This window comes from Salmo salar, chromosome 04, assembly GCF_965601325.2.
Source record: "Salmo salar chromosome 04, fSalSal1, whole genome shotgun sequence".
In the NCBI taxonomy this organism is placed as follows: Eukaryota; Metazoa; Chordata; class Actinopteri; order Salmoniformes; family Salmonidae; genus Salmo; species Salmo salar.
Genome location: NC_138294.1, coordinates 69424732 through 69450912, shown reverse-complemented (window position 1 = coordinate 69450912; position 26181 = coordinate 69424732).

Genomic DNA, 26181 nt, shown 5'->3' with positions numbered 1-26181 from the left:
TCGCTGGAGGCTCCGGACTGGGGGACGTCGCTGGAGGCTCCGGACTGGGGAACGTTGCTGGAGGCTCCGGACCGGGGGACTTCACTGTAGGCTCTGTGCCATGGATCATCACTACAGGTTCCGCACCATGGATCATCACTGGAGGCTTCTTGCCATGAATCATTGCTGGAGACTCCGGGCCATGGATCATCACTGGAGGCTTTGTGCCATGGATTATCACTGGAGGCTCCAGGCCATGGATTATCACTGGAGGCTTCGTGCCATGGATCATCCCTACAGGCTCCGGGCCATGGATTATCACTGGAGGCTCCGGGCCATGGATTATCACTGGAGGCTTCGTGCCATGGATCATCCCTACAGGCTCCGGGCCATGGATCATCACTGGAGGCTTCGTGCCATGGATCATCCCTACAGGCTACGGGCCATGGATCATCACTGGAGGCTTCTTTCATGGAGCTGGAACAGGTCTCACCGGACTGAGGAGACGCACTGGAGACCGGATGCGCAGAGCTGGCACAGGGTATACTGGGCCGTGGAGGCGCACTGGAGGTCTGGAGCTTAGGGCTGGCACAACCCGTCCTGGCTGGATGTTTACTTTAGCCCGGCAAGGGCGGAGCGCTGGCACAGGACGAACTGGGCTGTGCAGGCGCACTGGCGACACAGTGCGCAGAACTGGCGCAGGATATACTGGGCCGTGGAGGCGCACTGGAAGTCTGGAGCATATGGCTGGCACAACCCAGCTTTGCTGAATGCTCAACCCAGCTCGACAACTGCAGGGCGCGGGCACAGATCGCACCGGCCTGTGAGTGCGCACTGGCGACACAGTGCGCATCACCGCATAGCAAGGTGCTTGCCTCGTCACTCGCTCCCCATGGTAAGCACGGGGAGTTGGCTCAGGTCTCCACCCTGACTCTGCCAAACTCCCCGTGTGCCCCCCCCCCAAATCATTTTGGCGGCTGCCTCTCGAGCTTCCTTCGTTGCCGTGCCTCCCGATCTCGTCGCTGTTCCTCCCTCGCTGCTTCCACCTGTTCCCATGGGAGGCGATCCCTTCCGGCCTGGATCTCCTCCCACGTACAGGATTCTTTGCCATCCAGGATGTACTCCCATGTCCACCTCGTCTTCCCCGTAGGCTCACGCTGCTTGGTCTTCTTGTGATGAGATCTTCTGTCAGGAACTCTATGTATGTAGGAGGGGTGAAGTCAGGCGCAGGAGACCAAGGTACGTGAACACACGTTTAATAGACACCAGTCCAAAATGCCGAACACAAGGCAGGGAACAAGGAATCCAACAATAGGCAAAAACACCCAAACCGAGTAGGGACACAGCCCAGGAAACCCATATGCACAAATGAATGAAAGGCAGAGAAAAAATCAATCCCCAATCCTAACATAGTAGACACAAATATCTTGGTATTTTCAACTCTACTGATTGTTCTGTCACAAAAACTGTTGTGTTAAATAGCGAATGTGCCCACTCTGATCCTGTCACGCTCATCAAAAGGAGTAGACCAAGGTGCAGCGTGCGTAGAGTTCCACATGTTTTAATAAATGAAACTCACCAAAACAAATACAGACGCAAACAAAACGTGAAGTAATGGTGTGCTCACAGGCACAACACAAAAACAAGATCCCACAATTCAAGGAGGGAAAAAAGGCTGCCTAAGTATGGTTCCCAATCAGAGACAACGATGGACAGCTGCCTCTGATTGGAAACCACACTCAGCCAAAACAAAGAAATAGAAAAACTAGATTGCCCACCCCACATCACACCCTGACCTAACCAAACTAGAGGAAAATAAACATCTCTAAGGTCAGGGCGTGACACATTTCATCGGATGCCCTCATTATACATGCATTGACAAACTTTAATTGGGAATTTAAGCTGGATGTACCTAGCTTTAGCTCAGTTGTTATTGTTTTTATGGATCTCTTTTTCTTACAATGGAGTTATTGTTAAATGAGGAGAGTGGAGAAATTAAACTGAGTCTATCCTAATTCACCTGCCGTGAGCGAAAGGTACACTTACTGTTCTCCAGTAATTGGAAAAGTTAGGTTTCCATGGAGAACAAATTACAAATTGTCCCTCCAGCCAGACACTTACAGCACACTTTAATTACATTCAAATAATGTAAATCAAACAAATAAGGAAAAAGCTGTAATGATAATGGCCATACAAAAACAGAACACTTAGGACTCTATTCAATCTGTAAAACTGAAGCATTACAGATTCCGCAATAGAAATGTAAAGGTAATATGCAGAGTTTACCGTGAATGCCGTCTCCACTAAAACGTGAACATGGTGGCTTTTAAATTTCAATCACCCTGTAAAGCTGAATTACCGCTATGCGTATTGAATAGAGCCCTTAAATGCCATGCCTATTGAATCCTCTTAATGTTTAACACATGTGAACTCACAATGCTTTAATGCTCAGAAAATAACATTTTAATTTAACCATTTGGAAATGTAAGAGACACTGTGAAGATGAACAGCTAAAAGCAGCAGGTGGCTGGGGTGTGCTAGTTGGTGACAACTGGTGGCAATTCAACATGTTAAATCGTCCGGAAATGACGGCCAATATTCTGGTCAGAGGCGATATTGTGGCCAAATAAAATTTGTCACATGCGCCAAATACAGTGAAATGCTTACTTACTAGCCCTTAAGCAACAATGCAACTTTAAGAAAAAGGTGTCAAAGTATATACTAAAACAAAATAAAAATATAAAAACAAAAAATAACAAAAATAGCAAATAATTAAGGAGCAACAATAAAATAACAGCAGCGAGGCTATATACCTGGGGTACCGGTACAGAGTCAATGTACGAGGGTACCGGTTAGTCGAGGTAATTAAGGTAACATGTACAGTGAGGGAAAAAAGTATTTGATCCCCTGCTGATTTTGTACGTTTGCCCACTAACAAAGAAATGATCAGTCTATAATTTTAATGGTAGGTTTATTTGAAAAGTGAGAGACAGAATAACAACAAAAGAATCCAGAAAAACGCATGTCAAAAATGTAACAAATTGATTTGCATTTTAATGAGGGAAATAAGTATTTGACCCCTCTGCAAAACATGACTTAGTACTTGGACAACGCAAATAGTCCGGGTAGCCATTTGATTACCTGTTAAGGAGTCTTATGGCTTGGCGGTAGAAGCTGTTGAGAAGCCTTTTGGACCTAGACTTGGCGCTTCGGTATTGCTTGCCATGCGGTAGCAGAGAGAACAGTCTATGATTAGGGTGGCTGGAGTCTTTGGCAATTTTTTGGGCCTTCCTGTGATACCACCTGGTATAGAGGTCCTGGATGGCAGGAAGCTTGGCCCCAGTGATGTTTTTTATTTTTTTATTTCACCTTTATTTAACCAGGTAGGCTAGTTGAGAACAAGTTCTCATTTGCAACTGCGACCTAGCCAAGATAAAGCATAGCAATTCGACACATACAACAACACAGAGTTACACAGTCAATAATAGAGTAGAAAAAAGAAAACAAAAAGTCTATATACAGTGAGTGCAAATGAGGTAAGATAAGGGAGTTAAGGCAATAAATAGGCCATGGTGGCGACGAAATTACAATATAGCAATTAAACACTGGAATGGTAGATGTGCAGAAGATTAAACACAAGTAGAGATACTGGGGTGCAAAGGAGCAAGATAAATAAATAAATACAGTATGGGGATGACGTAGATAGATGGGCTGTTTACAGATGGGCTATGTACAGGTGCAGTGATCTGCTGCTCTGACAGCTGGTGCTTAAAGCTAGTGTCGGAGATATGAGTCCCCAGCGTCAGTGATTTTTTGCAGTTCGTTCCAGTCATTGGCAGCAGAGAACTGGAAGGAAAGGTGACCAACAGAGGAATTGGCTTTGGGGGTGACCAGTGAGATATACCTGCTGGAGCGTGTGCTATGAGTGGGTGCTGCTATGGTGACCAGTGAGCTGAGATAAGGCGGGGCTTTACCTAGCAGAGACTTGTAGATAACCTGTAGCCAGTGGGTTTGGCGACGAGTATGAAGCGAGGGCTAACCAACGAGAGCATACAGGTCGCAGTGGTGGGTAGTTTATGGGGCTTTGGTGACAAAATGGATGGCATTGTGATAGACTGCATCCAATTTGTTGAGTAGAGTGTTGGAGGCTATTTTATAGATGACTTTGCCGAAGTCGAGGATCGGTAGGATGGTCAGTTTTACGAGGGTATGTTTGCAGCATGAGGTAAGGATGCTTTGTTGCGATATAGGAAGCCAATTCTAGATTTAATTTTTGATTGGAGATGCTTAATGTGAGTCTGGAAGGAGAGTTTACAGTCTAACCAGACACCTAGGTATTTGTAGTTGTCCACGTATTCTAAGTCAGGGCCGTCCAGAGTAGTGATGCTGGACGGGCGGGCAGGTGCGGGCAGTGATCGATTGAATAGCATGCATTTAGTTTTACTTGCATTTAAGAGCAGTTGGAGGCCACGGAAGGAGAGTTGTATGGCATTGAAGCTCGTCTGGAGGTTAGTTAACACAGTGTCCAAAGAGGGGCCAGAAGTATACAGAATGGCAGTACTGTATGTACTGGGCCGTACGCACTACCCTCTGTAGTGCCTTGAGGTCGGAGGCCGAGCAGTTGCCATACCAGGCGGTGATGCAACCAGTCAGGATGCTCTCGATGGTACAGCTGTAGAACTTTTTGAGGATCTCAGGACCCATGCCAAATCTTTTCGGTCTCCTGAGGGGGAATAGGTGTTGCTGTGCCCGCTTCACAACTGTCTTGGTGTGTTTGGACCATGATAGTTTGTTGGTGATGTGGACACCAAGGAACCTGAATCGCTCAACCTGCTCCACTACCACCCCGTCAATGAGAATGGGGGAGTGCTCGGTTCTTCTTCTTCTCTAGTCCACAATCATCTCCTTTGTCTTGATCACATTGAGGGAGAGGTTGTTATTTTGGCACCACACTGCCAGGTCTCTGACCTCCTTCCTAAAGGCTGTCTCATCGTTTTCGGTGATCAGGCCTACCACTGTTGTGTCATCGGCAAACTTAATGATGGTGTTGGAGTCGTGCTTGCCCATGCAGTCATGGGTGAACAGGGAATACAGGAGGGGACTGAGCATGCACCCCTGAGGGGATCAGCGTGGCAGTTGTGTTGCTACCAACCATTACCACCTGGGGGCGGCTCGTCAGGAAGTCCAAGATCCAGTTGCAGAGGGAGGTGTTAAGTCCCAGGGTCCTTAGCTTAGTGATGATCTTTGAGGGCACTATGGTGTTGAACTCTGAGCTGTACTCAATGAATAGCATTCTCACATAGGTGATCATTTTGTCCAGGTGGGAAAGGGCAGTGTGGAGTGCAATAGAGATTGCATCATCTGTGGATGTGTTGGGGCGGTATGCAAATTGGAGTGGGTCTAGGGTTTCTGGGATGATGGTGTTGATGTGAGCCATGACCAGCCTTTCAAAGCACTTCATGGCTACAGACATGAGTGCTATGGGTTGGTAGTCATTTAGGCAGGTTACCTGAGTGTTCTTGGGCAGAGGGACTATGGTGGTCTGCTTAAAACGTGTTGGTATTACAGACTCAGACAGGGAGAGGTTGAACATGTCAGTGAAGACACTTGCCAGTTGGTCAGCGCATGCTCACAGTACACGTCCTGGTAATCTGTCTGGCCCTGCGGCCTTGTGAATGTTGACCTGTTTAAAGGTCTTACTCACATCGGCTACGGAGAGTGTGATCACACAGTCGTCCGGAACAGCTGATGCTCTCATGCATGCTTCAGTGTTGCTTGCCTCTAAGCGAGCATAGAAGTTATTTAGCTCATCTGGTATGCTTGTATCACTGGGCTGCTCATGGCTGTGCTTCCCTTTGTAGTCCGTACTGGTTTGCAAGCACTGCCACATCTGACGAGCGTCGGAGCAGTATAATCCTGTATTGACGCTTTGCCTGTTTGATGGTTCCTCGAGGGCCATATCGGAATTTCTTATAAGCGTCCGGGTATTGAGTACCGCTCCTTGAGAGTGGCAGCTCAACCCTTTTAGCACAGTGCAGATGTTGCCTGTAATTCATGGCTTCTGGTTGGGGTATGTACGTATGGTCAATGTGGGGACGACGTCATCGATGCACTTATTGATAAAGTCAGTGACTGATGTGGTGTACTCCTCAATGCCATTGGAATAATCCCGGAACATATTCCAGTCTGTGCTTGCAAAACAATCCTGGAGCTTAGCATCTACGTCATCTGACCACTTCCTTATTGAGCGAGTCACTGGTACTTCCTGCTTTAGTTTTTGCTTGTAAGCAGGAATCAGAAATTGTGAGGTCCAACCCCTACAGCTAAAATGCATTCTTGTCCACCTCGGGTGGAGGTTTCACCAGATCTAACCCTATATTATTAGACCTGCCAACCTTGAAGAATGAGTACCAACCACATCAGCGCGGCGGCAGTGCCCCTGACTCATATGACAGCACCCACACACTACTCAAATAATAGGCAAATGCACCTTTTTTACCCTTAATAATAATAATAATGATTTTGGCAGAAGACTGCCTCAGTAGCAATGGTAGGCTGTTATGGGTACTTGGTAATTGGCTGCTCTCCCTGTAAGTGTCACAGTTGTCTTCGTCTTCTGACGATAATGCGAAATCGTCATCAGAAAATGTGGACCAATACGCAGCAGGTACGTGAATGCTCATCTTGATTTTTAATTAATCTCAAAAATGAACATACAAAATAACAAAACACGAAAAACGAACACTCGACAAATAAACAGTCTGGTAAGGCACAAGGCTATACACAGAATAATCACCCACAAATAACACATACAAACACACCCTAATATATGGGACTCTCAATCAAAGGCAGATAGACAACACCTGCCTTCAACTGAGAGTCCCAACCCCAATCAACCAAACATAGAAACACACACACTAGACTAACCATAGAATTAACTAAACATAAACCAAAACCCGGAAATACTAAATCAAACACCCTTTACACAAACACAACACCCCGAACCACATAAAACAAATACCCTCTGCCACGTCCTGACCAAACTACAAAAACAATTAACCTTATACTGGCCAGGACGTGACAGTAAGTAACTAACTAGAAAAAAAGTGTAAAATCAGGGTTCTCCCTTAGAGAGGAGGTAGCAAGGTAGGCCTAAGTTGGTGGTGATGGTGCTGCTAATTAATTATTTTCTACTTAACGATTGAAAACAAAGCGAGAACTGGCGGAACCCTGCCCAGAATAAGCTCATGTGGACATAAAACCAAGGCAACATGCTTACTTCAAACTAAAAAAACATCTTGCCTCAAAAAAACGTCTTGCATAGTGTCAAGAATGATATCGTACCAGCGTAGTTTGACCTCAAATTGCATAGTGTGTACAGGTTGAAAGGTCTGTATTATTTACAGCCTCAATATACAACCACAGAGACATAGGTGTGAGAGACCACAGATCCAATCATATGGTGCATGCCAACACCAGGCGTAAACTGGGTTGGTTGGTTCTACAGCTTACTAAAAGACACTAAACACAGAATCCTTAGTTTGCTGTATTCTCAGATGTAATCATGTCCACTGTATTACAAAGGAATTTTATTGGCCTGAGTGTTTTCGTACTAAAGGTCCAATGCAGCCGATTGTATCTCAATACCAAATCATTTCTGGGTAACCATTTTTTTAATTATTATTTGTATGTATTTAACCTTTATTTAACTAGGCAAGTCAGTGAAGAACAAATTGTTATTTACAACGGGGTACTACCCCGGCTAAACACGGACGATGCTGGGCCAATTGTGCGCCACACTATGGGACTCCCAAACAAAGCCAGATGTGATACAGCCTGGAATCAAACCAGGGACTGTAGTGACGCCTCTTGCACTGAGATGCAGTGCCTTAGACCACTGCACCACTCGGAGCCCATTAAGTACCTTGCTGCGATTTTTTTCAATGAAAATGATCAAAAAGAAACAAAAATTGCTTCTCAACAAAGTGTAATTTCTCAAACAAGAATTTTACTAGGACTGTCTGGGAGTTGTCTGAGTGGGGAGGGGAAAACTGAAGGAAAAAAAACTGTTATTGGCAGAGAAGTTTGAAACGATCTTTCTCATTGGTCCATTAACTAAATTATTGCCTGTTCATGTCACCAGGCAGGCCAAAACTCCATCCCACCAAAACAGCTCTTACACTAAAGGGGAATTATGATCATCTTCTATATTTCACAGTATTATTCCAACCTCATATTGTCGAAATATATAGTCCATTCGGTACGTATTCAGACCCCTTGACTTTTTACACATTTAGTTACGTTACAGCCTTATTCGAAAATTGATTAAGTCGTTTTTTTCCTTCATCAATCTACACCCAATACCCCATAATGACAAAGCAAAAACTGGTTTTTATAAATTTTTGCAAATGTATAACCCCCCCCCCCCCCCCCCCCCCCCCGAAATAGCACCTTTGGTTGCGATTACGGCTTCAAGTCTTCTTGGGTATGACACTACAAGCTTAAAACACCTGTATTTAAAGAGTTTCTCCCATTCTTCTCTGTAGATCCTCTCGAGCACTGTCAGGTAGGATGGGGAGCGTCGCTGCAAAACTATTTTCAGGTCCCTACAGAGATGTTCGATCAGGTTCAAGTCCGAGCTCTGTCTGGGCCACTCAAGGACATTCAGAGACTTGTCCCGCAGCCACTCCTGCATTGTCTTGGCTGTGTGCTTAGAGTCATTGTCCTGTTGAAAGGTGAACCTTCGCCCCAGTCTGAGGTCCTGAGCTCTCTGGAGCAGGTTTTCATCAAGGATCTCTCTGTACTTTGCTCTGTTCATCTTTCCCTCAATACTGACTAGTCTCCCAGTCCCTGCCACTGAAAAACATCTCCACAGCATGATGCTGCCACAACCATCCTTCACCGTAGGGATGGTGCCAGGTTTCCTCCAGATGTGACGCTTGGCATTCAGGCTAAAGCGTTCAATCTTGGTTTCATCAGACCAGAGAATCTAATTTCTCATGGTCTGGGAGTTCTTTAGGTGCCTTTTGGCATCCTCCAAGTGTGATGTTATGTCCCTTTTACTGAGGAGTGGCTTCCGTCTGGCCACTCCACCATAAAGGCCTAATAGGTGGAGTGCTGCAAAGATGGTTGTACTCCAGAAACTATGGAGCTCTGTCAGAGTGACCATCGGGTTCTTGGTCACCTCCCTGACCAAGGCCCTTCTCCCCCGACTGCTCAGTTTGGCCGGGCGGCCACCTCTAGGAAGAGTCAAACTTCATCCATTTAATAATGATGGCGGTGTCACGTCCTGGCCAGTATAAGGGTTAATTGGTATTGTAGTTTGGTCAGGACGTGGCAGAGGGTATTTGTTTTATGTGGTTCAGGGTGGTGTTTTGGAAATAGGACGTTTGATTTAGTATTTCCGGGTTTTTGGTTTATGATCTATGTTTAGGTAATTCTATGTCTAGTCTAGGTAGTCTGTGTTTCTATGGTTGATTAATTGGGGTTGGGACTCTCAATTGAAGGCAGGTGTTTTCTCTTTGCCTTTGATTGAGAGTCCCATATATTAGGGTGTGTTTGTGTTTGGGATTTGTGGGAGATTGTTTTTGCATTGCGTGTTTTTGTGAGCCTGCAAAACTGTCATTTGCCGTGCTTATTGTTTTCTTGTTTTCTCGTGTTCAACGTTCTTTAATAAATTAAGAAAATGAACACCAACTCTACTGCGTATTGGTCCACACTTTCAGACGACGATTTCGCTATATCATCGGATGATGAAGAAGTTCGTGACAGGCGGCCAGTGTTCTTGGGGACCTTCAATGCTGCAGACATTTTTGGGTACCCTTTCCCAGATCTATGCCTCGACACAATCCTGTCTCGGAGCTCTACAGACAATTCCTTCGACCTCATGGCTTGGTTTTTTCTCTCACATGCACTGTCATCTGTGGGACTTTATGTAGATAGGTGAGTGTCCAATCAATTGAATTTACCACAGGTGTACTACAATCAAGTTGTAGAAACACCTCAAGCATGATGAATGGAAAGAGTATGCACTTGAGTTCAATTTCGAGTTTCATAGCAAAAGATCTGAATATTATGTAAATAAGGTATTTCTGTTTTTTATTTTTAATACATTTGGAAAACTGTTTTCACTTTGTCATTATGTGGTATTGTGTTTAGATTGATGAGGAAATAATATAAAAGTTTGGGGTCACTTAGAAATGTCCTTGTTTTTTAAAGTAAAGCACATTTGTTGTCCTTTAAAATATCAAATTGATCAGAAATACAGTGTAGACATTGTCAATGTTGTAAATTACTATTGTAGCTGGAAACGGCTGATTTGTTATGGAATATCAACATTAACACTTGTCTCAACATCAACAGTGAAGAGGCGACTCCTGGATGCTGGCCTTCTAGGCAGAGTTGCAAAGAAAAAGCCATATCTCTGTCCAGTGTCTGTTCTTTTGCCCATCTTAATATTTTATTTTTATTGGCCAGTCTGAGATATGGCTTTTTCTTTGCAACTCTGCCTTTAATGCCAGCATCCCGGAGTCGCCTCTTCACTGTTGACGTTGCGACTGGTGTTTTGCGGGTTCTATTTAATGAAGCTGCCAGTTGAGGACTTGTGTCTGTTTTTCAAACTAGACAATCTACTTGTCCTCTTGCTCAGTGTGCACCGGGGCCTCCCACTCCTCTTTCTATTCTGGTTAGAGACAGTTTTCGTTGTTCTGTGAAGGGAGTAGTACACAGCGTTGTACGAGATCTTCAGTTTCTTGGTAATTGCTCGCATGGAATAGCCTTCATTTCTCAGAACAAGAATAGACTGACGAATTTCAGAAGAAAGGTCTTTGTTTCTGGATGTTTTGAGCCTGTCATCGAACCCACAAATGCTGATGCCCCAGATGCTCAACTAGTCTAAAGAAAGCCAGTTTTGTTCCTTCTTTAATCAGAACAACAGTTTTCAGCTGTGCTAACATAATTGCAAAAGGGTTTTCTAATGATCAATTAACCTTTTAAAATTATAAACTTGGATTAGCTAACACAATGTGCCATTGGAACACAGGAGTGATGGTTGCTGATAATGGGTCTCTGTATGCCTATGTAGATATTTGTCACGTATACTCCCTCTCCGGCCTCTGGGTCATCAGGCTGCTGATTATCCCGCACACCTGTCACCATCGTCTCGCGCACCTGCGCCTCATGACACTCACCTGGACTCCATCACCTCCTTGATTATCTTCCCTAGATCTGTCACTCCCCTTGGTTCTTTCCCCAGGTGTTATAGACTCTCTTTTCATGTCAGTGCGTTGTTTGTGTTTCGAGTTCATTGTTTCTTTTATTTATTAAAACACTCACTCCCTGAACTTGCTTCCCGACTCTCAGCGCACTCGTTACAGAATATTACCTCACCTCAGGGAAGCATCAGGGAGTGTCATTTTACTTTTTGTGTCGGAGTAATGACGTTGGATCTGGGACCTGCTAAAGGCTTTCATGCCTCAACCAGATCGCCAGGCTTCCCTGCCTCAGCCGGCTCATCAGGCTCTCATGCCTCAGCCGGATCGCCAGGCTCCCCTGCCTCAGTTGGCTCGTCAGGCTTTCATTCCTCCATCGGATCACCAGGCTCCCCTGCTTCCACCGGCTCATCAGGTTCTCATGCCTCAGCCAGATTGCCAGGCTCCCCAGCCTCAACCGATCTGTCATGTTCCCTCGCCCCAGCTGACTCGACAGGTTCCTGTGCCTCAGCTGGCGTGACAGGTTCTTGCGCATCAGCAGGGGTGACCGGTCCGCTCCTGATCCCCGGGTTTGTCCCTTTTGATGGCGTCCTGCAGCTGGAGCCACGCATCGGGGAGGGGGTACTGTCACGTATACACCCTCTCCAGCCTCTAGGTCATCAGGCTGCTGATTTTCCCGCACACCTGTCACCATCGTCTCGCGCTCCTGTGCCTCATGACACTCACCTGGACTCCATCACCTCCTTGATTATCTTCCCGATATCTGTCACTCCCCTTGGTTCTTTCCTCAAGTATTATTGACTCTGTTTTAATGTCAGTGCGTTGTTTGTGTTTCGTGTTCATTGTTTCTTTTATCTATTAAAACACTCACTCCTTGAACTTGCTTCCCCACTCTCAGCGCACTCGTTACAATATTCCATAAAGAATCTGCTGTTTCCAGCTACAATAGTAATATACAACATTTACAATGTCTACATTGTATTTCTGATCAATTTGATATTTTAATGGACAAAAAATGAGCTTTTCCTTCAAAAACAATGACATTTCTATGTGACCCCAAACTTTTGAACGGTAGTGTTGTTGTATTTTTTGTTGTTACTTTTACCCCTTTTTCTCTCCTATTTTGTGGTATCCAGTTGGTAGTTACAGTCTTGTCTTATCGCTGCATCTCCCGTACGGCTTCGGGAGAGGCGAATGTTGAGAGCCATGCATCCTCCGAAACACAACCCAACCAAGCCGCACTGCTTCTTGACACAATGCCCACTTAACCCGGATGTCTGCCAATGTGTCAGAGGAAACACCGTGCACCAGGTGACTGTGTCAGCGTGCACTGCGCCCGGGCCACAGGATTTGCTAGTGCTCGATGGGACAAGGATATCCCCGCTGGGTATCCCTCCCCTAACCCGGACGACGCTGGGCCAATTGTGCGCCACCCCATGGGTCTCCCGGTTGCGGCCGGCCGGCGACAGAGCCTGGACTCAAATCCAGATACTCTAGTAGCACAGCTAGCACTGCAATGCAGTGCCTTAGACCACTGCGCCACTCGGGAGGCCCCACAATATATATATATATATATATATTTTTTTTTTTTTCAGTTTTAGAATAAGCCTGTAACGTAACAAAATGTGGAAAAGTCAAAGGGTCTGAACACTTTTCTAATGCACTGTATATAAAACACAGGAACATTTGACTGCACTGGGCCTTAAAGGCCAGTTCTACCTCACAAAATAGAGTTTCAGTGTGTTATCACAAGAAGAAAAACAAGACAGCAGATATAATTTATATCCCAAATGCTTTCAGTTCAGAGTAAGATACATTTTTGGCGGAGGGGTGAAGAGATTAATTGATTTTATTATCTCCCCTGCTGGAACCTTCTGTCTGTGTAACATTAATATAAATAACAAAACAATAATAATACAAACGTTTTATTATGAGGACAGGAGCATGATTTTACCTTATAAAATCCTGGATACAGAGGAGAGCACGCCGCTGCCTTTTTCCTGAATTGATATTGGCGCAGTGTTGACAGAGGGACATCAGCTACAACACACATTGCAATTAAATGGCTCCCAGAGCAGCTGTGAATGGTCCATTGAAATGGGAGCTCCATTTGAAGAAGGTTGGGGGCTGTAAATGGTGGAGCAGGGTGACTCAGGCCATTACAAAGCCACAATGGCCACTGCGGCGCTCGCTATCAACTAAAGAAGTGAAAGCAGGCTCCCGATGGGGAAGCAATGGGGCTATGTTACAGTGGTTGAGGAAAATTAATGGATAGGCAACTGTGTTTACTTGCCTGCCAAAGTCTTCATAGAGAGTAGTCCGTTTTAATGGCAGGGTAGGTAAACAACCTTTCTGTCCACTCCTAGCATTGAAAAGGACAGATCTATTTCTGGTGACAGGTTATGATTAGACAGTGAGTCAGGCAGGCAGGCAGCCTTGAATACTCCAGTGCCGATGGCACCAACAGAACATTTTGTCCCTAAATTGTTTAATTCGGTAAATAACCTTTCAAAGCAAGCTTCTCTAATGCCTGCACTAACCACCAAACACCCATTATTTCAATGTGCAATTATTATCACAGCGGTGATTCAGCAGAGGTAATTACAAATTAGGTGGGATGCTTTATCTCAGCAATTTGTGTCCAACTACAAACCTGCAGAAGTACAACTGAAAATCTGACTTTGTCTTGTCCCCTCTTCATTTTTCTTACACCCATATGTAAATGTCAGAATTACTGGCTACCCAGCAAACCAAAACTGGTTCTGTGAATGTTCATTAAGTTGTGGGAAAGCTGTAAGAACATTCCCCCAAAAGTTCTAATAACACAAATTCTGTCCAGTTGTATTGGGTTGGGGTCAATTTCAGTGTACTTCCTGAATTGACTGGCTTTGAAAAAGCACTTACCCCAACCCTGGTTGATGATTCTACAATGTTGGTATTAGAGTAGAAAAACATTCCTCTGATATTGCACGAATGTCAATAGAACATATGTTGATGTTCTTTTAAAGTTCCTAAAACATTTCATTATGTTGTGAGAACAGTGTGGGGACATTACAATATATACACTCTAAAAATAAAAGGTTCCTGGAGTATCCTTTAGGGGTTCTTCAAATTGAAACTGTGGGGGAACCCCTACAAGTTCTTAGAATGACACTTTTAAAGGGTTCTTCAAAGAACCATGTTTTAATGGATTCTCAAAGAACCTTTTGATTAACCTTTTATGGTTAATCTTTGAACTACCCCCCCCTCCCCTATTATTATTATTACGCATAACAATAACACAATATTTTTGTTGTCGGTGTTTATTATGACTTTAGTGGCAAAGGAGAATAGAAAAATCCAAATATTAGGTAAATTCCCAGCAGATCCCCAAGTCCAATGGATATATCCTCTGGCATGTTGATGTTAATGTGTTGATGTTCTCCGTATCCATAGCCAGAATTATTTTGCAGTGCATGGTGATCGAATAGGTTTCCTGTTATAGTCATCAGAGGTGTACGGAGGGAGAAGTCTGTGAATCCCAAAAATAGTAATTTAACAAAACATGCACACAACAGTATTCATACTTTGGTTTTTGTGTTAAATGTGAATGAAAAAAAAAAGTTTGATAATGGTTTTCATACACATACCTTGTCCATAATGTAGAGGCCTATGGGATTTTCATTGAAGAGGTAAAGGAGGATGGTACATGTGATCTCCATAAGATACCAATACCAATTGACATAGCTTTGTATGCCTCCTTGTCTGTATACCTACAAACACAGACACAAAAGTGAGCAGTTCAGTCATCTGCACCCAATACAGCTAGCCTTCTACATATTTTTGTAGCATACATATTCTTACCTCTTTGTTGATTGATATCCATTGAATTGTGTCCATTTTCTGTTTTAGAACAATTTGCACAAATATGAAAAGATAGATGGTATCATCATAAAACAATATCAATTTAGATCATATAAGGGACAAACCTTACCTTAAATTGAGGAGATTTTTTCATTTTAGTGCCTGCACCTGCTGTCTAAATGTTTCAGTTGGGTAGTTAGGTTCCAGCAAGAACCCTCACCAACTAAGGAGGTTCCTCTATGAACCCCACCTCCTATGGGGTTCTTGGAAAAACCTTTTGGGGGCAATTTTCAGTGCCAAGAACCCTAAGGTTCTTCGAAGAACTTTGAGGATCTGAGAAAAAACATTGAACCCCTAATTTTTGGAGTGTAGGTTCCTAAAACACAAAACATGTCCAGTTGTGATGACATGCTTGCAATGTTTGTATCAGAGTGTTATTCCAGTGTTCCCTGAATGATAAAACGTTTTGCACAGTCTATGGAACATATCTTCTTCTTCCGGTTTTAACTTTTTAAGGTATAGGGGGCAGTATTTTCATTTTCGGATGAAAAGCGTGCCCAGAGTAAACTGCCTAATACTCGGGCCCAGAGTCAAATATTTGCATATTATTAGTATATTTGGATAGAAAACACTCTGAAGTTTCTAAAACGGTTTGAATGATGCCTGTGAGTATAACAGAACTCATATGGCAGGCAAAAACCTCAGGAAAATCCAACCAGGAAGTGGGAAATCTGAGAATTGTAGTTCTTCTTTTGAATCCCTATTGAAACTACAATGTCTGTGGGGTCACATTGCACTTCCTATGGCTTCCATTGGCTGTCAACAGCCTTTAGAAACGTGTTTCATCCTTCTCCTGTTATTGGGCAGAAAATAGGAGCTCAGTCAATGAGTGGACTGCCTGGGACCTGTGAGTTGTTTACTGCGAGCCGCTCCTTCTTTTTCCTCTGTAATGAATACGCTATTGTCCGGTTGGAATATTACTGACTTTTATGTTAAAAGGACCCTAAGGATTGATTGTAAACAACATTTGACATGTTTCTACGAACGGTAATGGAACTATTTGACTTTTCGTGTCTGGATTTACGCTCGCGCGTTATGCCTTTGGATAGTGATCTGAACGCACGAACAAAACTGAGGTATTTGGACATAAATATGGAGTATTTCGAACAAAAATAACATTTCTCGTGGAAGTAGGAGTCCTGGGAGTGCATTCTGACGAAGATCAGCAAAGGTAAGAGAATATTTATAATACTAATTCTGAGTTTAGTTGACCCCAGAACTTGGCGGGTATCTGTATAGCTTGCTTTGATGGCTGAGCTATGTACTCAGAATATTGAAAAATGTGCTTTCTCCGTAAAGCTATTTTAAAATCTGACACAGCGGTTGCATTAAGGAGAAATATATCTATAATTCTTTCAATAACTGTTGTAAATTTTATCAACGTTTATGAAGAGTATTTTTGTAAATTGATGTGCTCATTCACCGGGAGTTTTGGTGGGAATACATTTTCTGAACATCACGCGGTTTTTGGATATAAATATGAACTTTATCGAACAAAATATACATGTATTGTGTAACATGAAGTCATATGAGTGCCATCTGATGAAGATCATCAAAGGTTAGTGAATATTTTAGCTGTATTTTCGGTTTTTGTGATGCATGTCCTTGCTTGGAAAATGGCTGTGTGTTTTTTTTCTTGTGAAGTTTATATCCTAACATAATCTAATTTTATGCTTTCGCCGTAAAGCCTTTTTGAAATCGGACAATGTGGTTAGATTAACGAGAAGTTTATCTTTAAAATGGTGTAAAATAGTTGATTGTTTGAGAAAACGAAATTATGAGATTTTTGCTGTTTTGTATTTCGCGCCCTGATATTTCACTGGCTGTTGATAGTGTGTACCGCGGGTGGGACGCTAGCATCCCACGTAGCCCATAGAAGTTAAACTAATAGACCGATGTCGGTTCAATTACTTGAGTTCCATTTAGTTATATTTTCTGTGAGCCCAACGTGCTGTTTCTCTAGAGAGAAATCAAATAATTCACGAGAGAAATCAAGTCAAGAACTATGTGGGACGCTGGACTGAAGGGAGTTGTAGTTCTCATTAAGCAAATTAGTGGTCTGGTTCATCAGGCTTGCTTCCTAACTCTATACTATACATGTAGCTTAATTTACCCATATCTCATTTACTGTAATATTGTCTGAACCAGTACATATGCCTCCTACCAACACAAATTACTCATAAAACAAAACAAATTTGCAAGACTAGCCACCTCTAATTACCTGGCTCAATCTGCACCTTTGTTTAAGAAACTCAATATCTTGTTGTTAAGTGAATTTCATTATCAATGTTCATAAACTTCAATTAATCTACTCAGTCTGCAACCCAGAGTTTGTAAAATTCTGGTTGAATGAAACAGACGAGAGTCCCAGCTTACAATAGTCAAAATATTTATTCACGAGGATACTCTGAAGTCCATTATACAAAGACATCCATTTTATAATTTACTAATTACTTACGCATATACATCCACACAAACAGTAGGTGGGTTGTATCCCTCCCCAGAGTTCTCAACCCTGTGTATCACTACCCAGCCGACATTTCCATTCCCCCGAGATTAGAGAAACCTTGAAGTACTCCCTGTCCTATCATAAGTCTCTCAGAGTTCTAGCCAGGTCGAGTCAAACACAGTTTTAATTGTTCTCGGTATTTTCTTCCACACACACACACACACACACACACACACACACCCTTCTCTTCCTCACAGATCTCTACTGAACCTTATGGGACTTACGTTTAGTACTTTAATTATTCATTATACAAGCTACATAAACTAATAATTACTAATAGTTAGGTTTCAGGGTAGAATTATTTAATCATTACATTTAAACAGATAAATTATTTTATCACTTGTCTATTTACAACATTAATGTATGCCAATTTTACACTTTCATCTACAAATACTCATACCTCCCAGACAGTTTACCTAAACCCTTCAATGGATTCTTCCAGGTTCATTCTGAAATCCAGCCTCAGAAATTGCAGCTCAAATAAATGCTTCACAGAGTTCAAGTAACAGACTCATCTCAACATCAACTGTTCAAAGGCCTTCATGGTCGAATTGCTGAAAAGAAATCACAACTAAAGGACATCAATAATAAGAAGAGACTTGGTTGGGCCAAGAAACATGAGCAATGGCTATAAAAAAAAAATGTTTTTAACTTTTATTTAACTAGGCAAATCATTTAAGAACACATTCTTACTTCCAATGCGGGCCTACCAAAAGGCAAAAGGCCTCCTGTGGGGACGGGGACTGAGATTTAAATATATATATATATATGACAAAACACACATCATGACAAGAGAGACAACACTACAGTGAGGGAAAAAAGTATTTGATCCCCTGCTGATTTTGTACGTTTGCCCACTTACAAAGAAATGATCAGTCTATAATTTTAATGGTAGATTTATTTGAAAAGTGAGAGACAGAATAACAACAACAAAAAATCCAGAAAAAACGCATGTTAAAAATTTTATAAATTGATTTGCATGTTAATGAGGGAAATAAGTATTTGACCCCTCTGCAAAACATGACTTAGTACTTGGTGGCAAAACCCTTGTTGGCAATCACAGAGGTAAGACGTTTCTTGTAGTTGGCCACCAGGTTTGCACACATCTCAGGAGGGATTTTGTCCCACTCCTCTTTGCAGATCTTCTCCAAGTCATTAAGGTTTCGAGGTTGACATTTGGAAACTCGAACCTTCAGCTCCCTCCACAGATTTTCTATGGGATTAACTTCTATGGGCTAGGTGGGACGCTTGCGTCCCACCTACTCAACAGCCAGTGTAATCCCGTGGCGCGATATGCAAAAACTTCAATTTTTCAAACATATGACTATTTTACACCATTTTAAAGACAAGACTCTCGTTAATCTAACCACACTGTCCGATTTCAAAAAGGCTTTACAACGAAAGCAAAACATTAGATTATGTCAGCAGAGTACCCAGCCAGAAATAATCAGACACCCATTTTTCAAGCTAGCATATAATGTCACATAAACCCAAACCACAGCTAAATGCAGCACTAACCTTTGATGATCTTCATCAGATGACAACCCTAGGACATTATGTTATACAATACATGCATGTTTTGTTCAATCAAGTTCATATTTATATCAAAAACCAGCTTTTTACATTAGCATGTGACTAGCATGTGACTAGCATTCCCACCGAATACTGCCGGTGAATTTACTAAATTACTCACGATAAACGTTCACAAAAAGCATAACAATTATTTTAAGAATTATAGATACAGAACTCCTCTATGCACTCGATATGTCCGATTTTAAAATAGCTTTTCGGTGAAAGCACATTTTGCAATATTCTCAGTAGATAGCCCGGCATCACAGGGCTAGCTATTTAGACACCCAGCAAGTTTAGCACTCACCAAAGTCAGATTTACTATAAGAAAAATGTTATTACCTTTGCTGTTCTTCGTCAGAATGCACTCCCAGGACTTCTACTTCAATAACAAATGTTGGTTTGGTCCCAAATAATCCATTGTTATATCCAAATAGCGGCGTTTTGTTTGTGCGTTCAAGACACTATCCGAAAGGGTAAATAAGGGTGACGAGCATGGCGCATTTCGTGACAAAAAATGTCTAAATATTCCATTACCGTACTTCGAAGCATGTCAACCGCTGTTTAAAATCAATTTTTATGCCATTTTTCTCGTAAAAAGGCGATAATATTCCGACCGGGAAAGCCTGTATATGTACAAAGAGAGAGCGTGAGTCTCAGAGTACTCTGACCAGCCACTATCCAAACGCGATAATGTGTTTCAGCCAGAGGCTGCCTCGATATCATTCAGCTTTTTCCCGGGTTCTGAGAGCCTATGGGAGCCGTAGGAAGTGTCACGTTACGGCAAAGATCCTCAGTCTTCAATAAAAAGAGCCAAGATGAACAACAACTTGTCAGAGAGGGCGCTTCCTGTTTGGAATCTTCTCAGGTTTTTGCCTGCCATATGAGTTCTGTTATACTCACAGACACCATTCACACAGTTTTAGAAACTTAAGGGTGTTTTCTATCCAAAGCCAATAATTATATGCATATTCTAGTTACTGGGCAGGAGTAGTAACCAGATTAAATCGGGTACGTTTTTTATCCGGCTGTGTCAATACTGCCCCCTAGCCCTAACAGGTTAAGGTCTGGAGACTGGCTAGGCCACTCCAGGACCTTAATGTGCTTCTTCTTGAGCCACTCCTTTGTTGCCTTGGCCATGTGTTTTGGGTCATTGTCATGCTGGAATACCCATCCACGACCCATTTTCAATGCCCTGGCTGAGGGAAGGAGGTTCTCACCCAAGATTTGACGGTACATGGCCCCGTCCATCGTCCCTTTGATGCGGTGAAGTTGTCCTGTCCCCTTAGCAGAAAAACACCCCCAAAGCATAATGTTTTCCCCTCCATGTTTGACGGTGGGGATGTTGTTCTTGGGGTCATAGGCAGCATTCCTCCTCCTCCAAACACGGCGAGTTGAGTTGATGCCAAAGAGCTCCATTTTGGTCTCATCTGACCACAACACTTTTACCCAGTTGTCCTCTGAATCATTCAGATGTTCATTGGCAAACTTCAGATGGGCATGTATATGTGCTTTCTTGAGCAGGGGGACCTTGCGGGTGCTGCAGGATTTCAGTTACCAATTGTTTTCTTGGTGACTATGGTCCCAGCTGCCTTGAGATCATTGACAAGATCCTCCCATGTAGTTCTGGGCTGATTCCGCACCGTTCTCATGATCATTGCAACTCCACGAGGTGAGATCTTGCATGGAGCCCCAGGCTGAGGGAGATTGACAGTTCTTTTGTGTTTCTTCCATTTGCGAATAATCACACCAACTGTTGTCAAAATGTCATAATTCAACTTTCTCAAACATAATCTAACCACATTGTCCGATTTCAAAAAGGCTTTACAGCGAAAGCAAAACAGATTATGTTAGGATAGTACACAGACAAAAATAATCACACAGCCATTTTCCAAGCAAGGACATGTGTCAATAAAACCCAAAACACAGCTAAATGAAGCACTAACCTTTGACGATCTTCATCAGATGACACTCCTAGGACATTATGTTACACAATACATGTATGTTTTGTTCGATAAAGTTCATATTTATATCCAAAAACAGCATTTTAAATTGGCTCGTGATGTTCAGAAAATGTATTCCCACCAAAACGTTCGGTGAATGTGCACATCAATTTACAAAAATACTCATCATAAACGTTGACAAAATACATAACAATTATTTTAAGAATTATATATAGACTACCCCTGGATGCAACCGCTGTGTCAGATTTTAAAATAGCTTCACGGAGAAAGCACATTTTTCAATACTCTGAGTACATAGCTCAGCCATCACGGTGAGCTATTCAGACACCCGCCAGTTCGGGGCAACCTAAACTCAGAATTAGTATTAGAAATATTCTCTTACCTTTGCTGATCTTCATCAGAATGCACTCCCAGGACTGCTACTTCCACAAGAAATGTTGTTTTTGTTCCAAATAATCCATATTTATGTACAAATACCTCCGTTTTGTTTGTGCGTTCAGGTCACTATCCAAAGGGTAACGCGTGAGCGCAGAACGAGAGACGAAAAATCAAAACGTTCCATTACAGTATTTAGAAGTATGTCAAACGCTGTTTAAAATCAATCTTTATGGTATTTTTTACGTAAAATTTTGATAATATTCCAACCAGACAATAGCATATTCATTCACGAGGAAAAAGAAGGAGGGGCACGCTCACGGGACCTAGCATATCCAATCCCTTTGTTGCCAGGCAGACCACTCGGTAACTGAGCTCCTATTATCTGCCCAGTGACAGGAAAATGCTCAAACCACTTTCTGAAGGCTTTAGACAGCCAATGGAAGCCTTAGGAAGTGCAACGTCACCCCACAGACACTGTAGCTTCGATAGAGAATCAAAAGAAGAACTACAATTCTCAGACTTTACACTTCTGCTTGGAATTTTCTCAGGTTTTTGCCTGCCATATGAGTGTTTTCTATCCAAATCTACTAATAATATGCATATTCTAGTTTCTGGGCCAGAGTAGTAACCTGTTTAACCTGTTGGGTCTAGGGGGCAGCATTTGCACGTCTGGATAAAAAAAATGTACCCGATTTAATCTGGTTACTAATCCTACCCAGTAACTAGAATATGCATATACTTATTATATATGGATAGAAAACACTCTAAAGTTTCCAAAACTGTTTGAATGGTGTCTGTGAGTATAACAGAACTCATTTGGCAGGCAAAACCCTGAGACATTTTCTGACAGGAAGTGGATACCTGATGTGTTGTATTGACTTTAAACCTCTCCCATTGAAAAACACAGGGGTTTAGGAATATTTTGGCACTTCCTATTGCTTCCACTAGATGTCACCAGCCTTTACAAAGTGTTTTGAGTCTTCTGGAGGGAGATCTGACCGAACAAGAGCCATGGAACGGTGATGTCCCATTAGACACCTGGCGCGCTACTTCATGTTGGGTACCCTCGTTCCAATACGTTATAAAAGGCTATGCATTCGTCCACCTTGAATATTATTCATGTTCTGGTTAAAAAAGGCCCTAATGATTTATGCTATACAACGTTTGACATGTTTGAACGAACGGAAATATATTTTTTCCCCTCGTTCATGACGAGAAGTCCGGCTGGCTTACATCATGTGCTAACGAGACGGAGATTTTTGGACATAAATGATGAGCTTTTTTGAACAAAACTACATTCGTTATGGACCTGTGATACCTGGAAGTGACATCTGATGAAGAGAATCAAAGGTAATGGATTATTTACATAGTATTTTCGATTTTAGATCTCCCCAACATGACGTCTAGTCTGTATCGCAACGCGTATTTTTCTGGGCACAGTGCTCAGATTATTGCAAAGTGTGATTTCCCAGTAAGGTTATTTTTAAATCTGGCAAGTTGATTGCGTTCAAAAGATGTAAATCTATAATTCTTTAAATGACAATATAATATTTTACCAATGTTTTCTAATTTTAATTATTTAATTTCTGACGCTGACTTGACTGCCGGTTATTGGAGGGAAACGATTTCCTCAACATCAATGCCATAGTAAAACGCTGTTTTTGTATATAAATATGAACTTGATAGAACTAAAAATGCATGCATTGTCTAACATAATGTCCTAGGAGTGTCATCTGATGGAGATTGTAAAAGGTTAGTGTATCATTTTAGCTGGTTTTATGGTTTTGGTGACCCTGTCTTTGACTTGACAAAACATTACACACAACTCTTGTAAATGTACTGTCCTAACATACTCTAAATTTATGCTTTCGCCGTAAAACCTTTTTGAAATCGTAAAACGTGGTTAGATTAAGGAGATGTTTATCTTTCAAATGGTGTAACATAGTTGTATTTTTGAAAAATTTGAATTTTGACATTTATTTGGATTCAAATTTGCCGCTCTTGAAATGCACCTGCTGTTGATGGAGTGCACCACAGGTGGCACGCTAGCGTCCCACCTAGCCCCAAGAGGTTAAATTGGGTATGTTTTTCATCCGGGCGTGAAAATACTGCCCCCTAGCCCAGACAGGTTAAGAGTGTGCTCCTAATCTCAGCTCGTTACCTGTATAAAAGACACCTGGGAGCCAGAAATCTTTCTGATTGAGAGGGGGTCAAATACTTATTTCCCTCATTAAAATGCAAATCAATTTATAACATTTTTTACATGCGTTTTTCTGGATTCTTTTGTTGTTATTCTGTCTCTCACTGTTCAAATAAACCTACCATTAAAATGATAGACTGATCATTTCTTTGTCAGTGGGCAAACGTACAAAATCAGCAGGGGATCAAATACTTTTTTCCCTCACTGTACATAAATAGAGACCTAAGACAACATAGCATGGCAGCAATACATGACAACACAGCACGGTAGCAACACAACATGACAACAGCATGGTAGCAACACAACATGGTAGAAGCACAAAACATGGTACAAACATTATTGGGCACAGACAACAGCACAAAGGGAAAGAAGGTAGAGACAACAATACATCACGTGAAGCAGCCACAACTGTCAGTTAGCGTGTCCAGGATTGAGTCTTTGAGTGAAGAGATTGAGATAAAACTGTCCAGTTTGAGTGTTTGTTGCAGCTCGTTCCAGTCGCTAGCTGCAGCGAACTGAAAAGACGAGGGACCCAAGGACGTGTGTGCTTTGGGGACCTTTAACAGAATGTGACTGGCAGAACGGGTGTTGTATGTGGAGGATGAGGGCTGCAGTAGATATCTCAGATAGGGGGGAGTGAGGCCTAAGAGGGTTTTATAAATAAGCATCAACCAGTGGGTCTTGCGACGGGTATACAGAGATGACCAGTTTACAGATTAGTATAGAGTGCAGTGATGTGTCCTATAAGGAGCATTGGTGACAAATCTGATGGCAGAATGGTAAAGAACATCTAGCCGCTCGAGAGCACCCTTACCTGCCAATCTATAAATTACATCTCCGTAATCTAGCATGGGTAGGATGGTGATCTGAATCAGTGTTAGTTTGGCAGCTGGGGTGAAAGAGAAGCGATTACGATAGAGGAAACCAAGTCTAGATATAACTTTAGCCTGCTGCTTTGATATGTGCTGAGAAAAGGACAGTGTACCGTCTAGCCATACACCCAAGTACTTGTATGAAGTGACTACCTCAAGCTCTAAACCCTCAGAGGTAGTAATCACACCTGTTGGGAGAGGGGCTTTCTTCTTAGACCGGTCTGATCAGTCCAAAATTGCAATTTTGATTCCAACTGCAGAGTAGGTGAACGGATGACCTCCGCATATGTGGTTCCCACCATGAAGCATGGAGGGGGAGGTATGATGGTGTGGGGGTGCTTTGATGGTGACACTGTTGTTAATTTATTTAGAATTTACGGCACTCTTAACCTCTTGGGGCTAGGTGGGACGCTAGCGTGCCACCCGTGGTGCACTCCATCAACAGCAGGTGCATTTCAAGAGCGGCAAATTTGAATCCAAATAAATGTCAAAATTCAAATTTTTCAAAAATACAACTATGTTACACCATTTGAAAGATAAACATCTCCTTAATCTAACCACGTTTTACGATTTCAAAAAGGTTTTACGGCGAAAGCATAAATTTAGAGTATGTTAGGACAGTACATTTACAAGAGTTGTGTGTAATGTTTTGTCAAGTCAAAGACAGGGTCACCAAAACCATAAAACCAGCTAAAATGATGCACTAACCTTTTACAATCTCCATCAGATGACACTCCTAGGACATTATGTTAGACAATGCATGCATTTTTAGTTCTATCAAGTTAATATTTATATACAAAAACAGCGTTTTACTATGGCATTGATGTTGAGGAAATCGTTTCCCTCCAATAACCGGCAGTCAAGTCAGCGTCAGAAATTAAATAATTAAAATTAGAAAACATTGGTAAAATATTATATTGTCATTTAAAGAATTATAGATTTACATCTCTTGAACGCAATCAACTTGCCAGATTTAAAAATAACCTTACTGGGAAATCACACTTTGCAATAATCTGAGCACTGCGCCCAGAAAAATACGCGTTGCGATACAGACTAGACGTCATGTTGGGGAGATCTAAAATCGAAAATACTATGTAAATAATCCATTACCTTTGATTCTCTTCATCAGATGTCACTTCCAGGTATCACAGGTCCATAACGAATGTAGTTTTGTTCAAAAAAGCTCATCATTTATGTCCAAAAATCTCCGTCTCGTTAGCACATGATGTAAGCCAGCCGGACTTCTCGTCATGAACGAGGGGAAAAAATATATTTCCGTTCGTTCAAACATGTCAAACGTTGTATAGCATAAATCATTAGGGCCTTTTTTAACCAGAACATGAATAATATTCAAGGTGGACGAATGCATACTCTTTTATAACGTATTGGAACGAGGGTACCCAACATGAACTAGCGCGCCAGGTGTCTAATGGGACATCACCGTTCCATGGCTCTTGTTCGGTCAGATCTCCCTCCAGAAGACTCAAAACACTTTGTAAAGGCTGGTGACATCTAGTGGAAGCAATAGGAAGTGCCAAAATATTCCTAAACCCCTGTGTTTTTCAATGGGATAGGTTTAAAGTCAATACAACACATC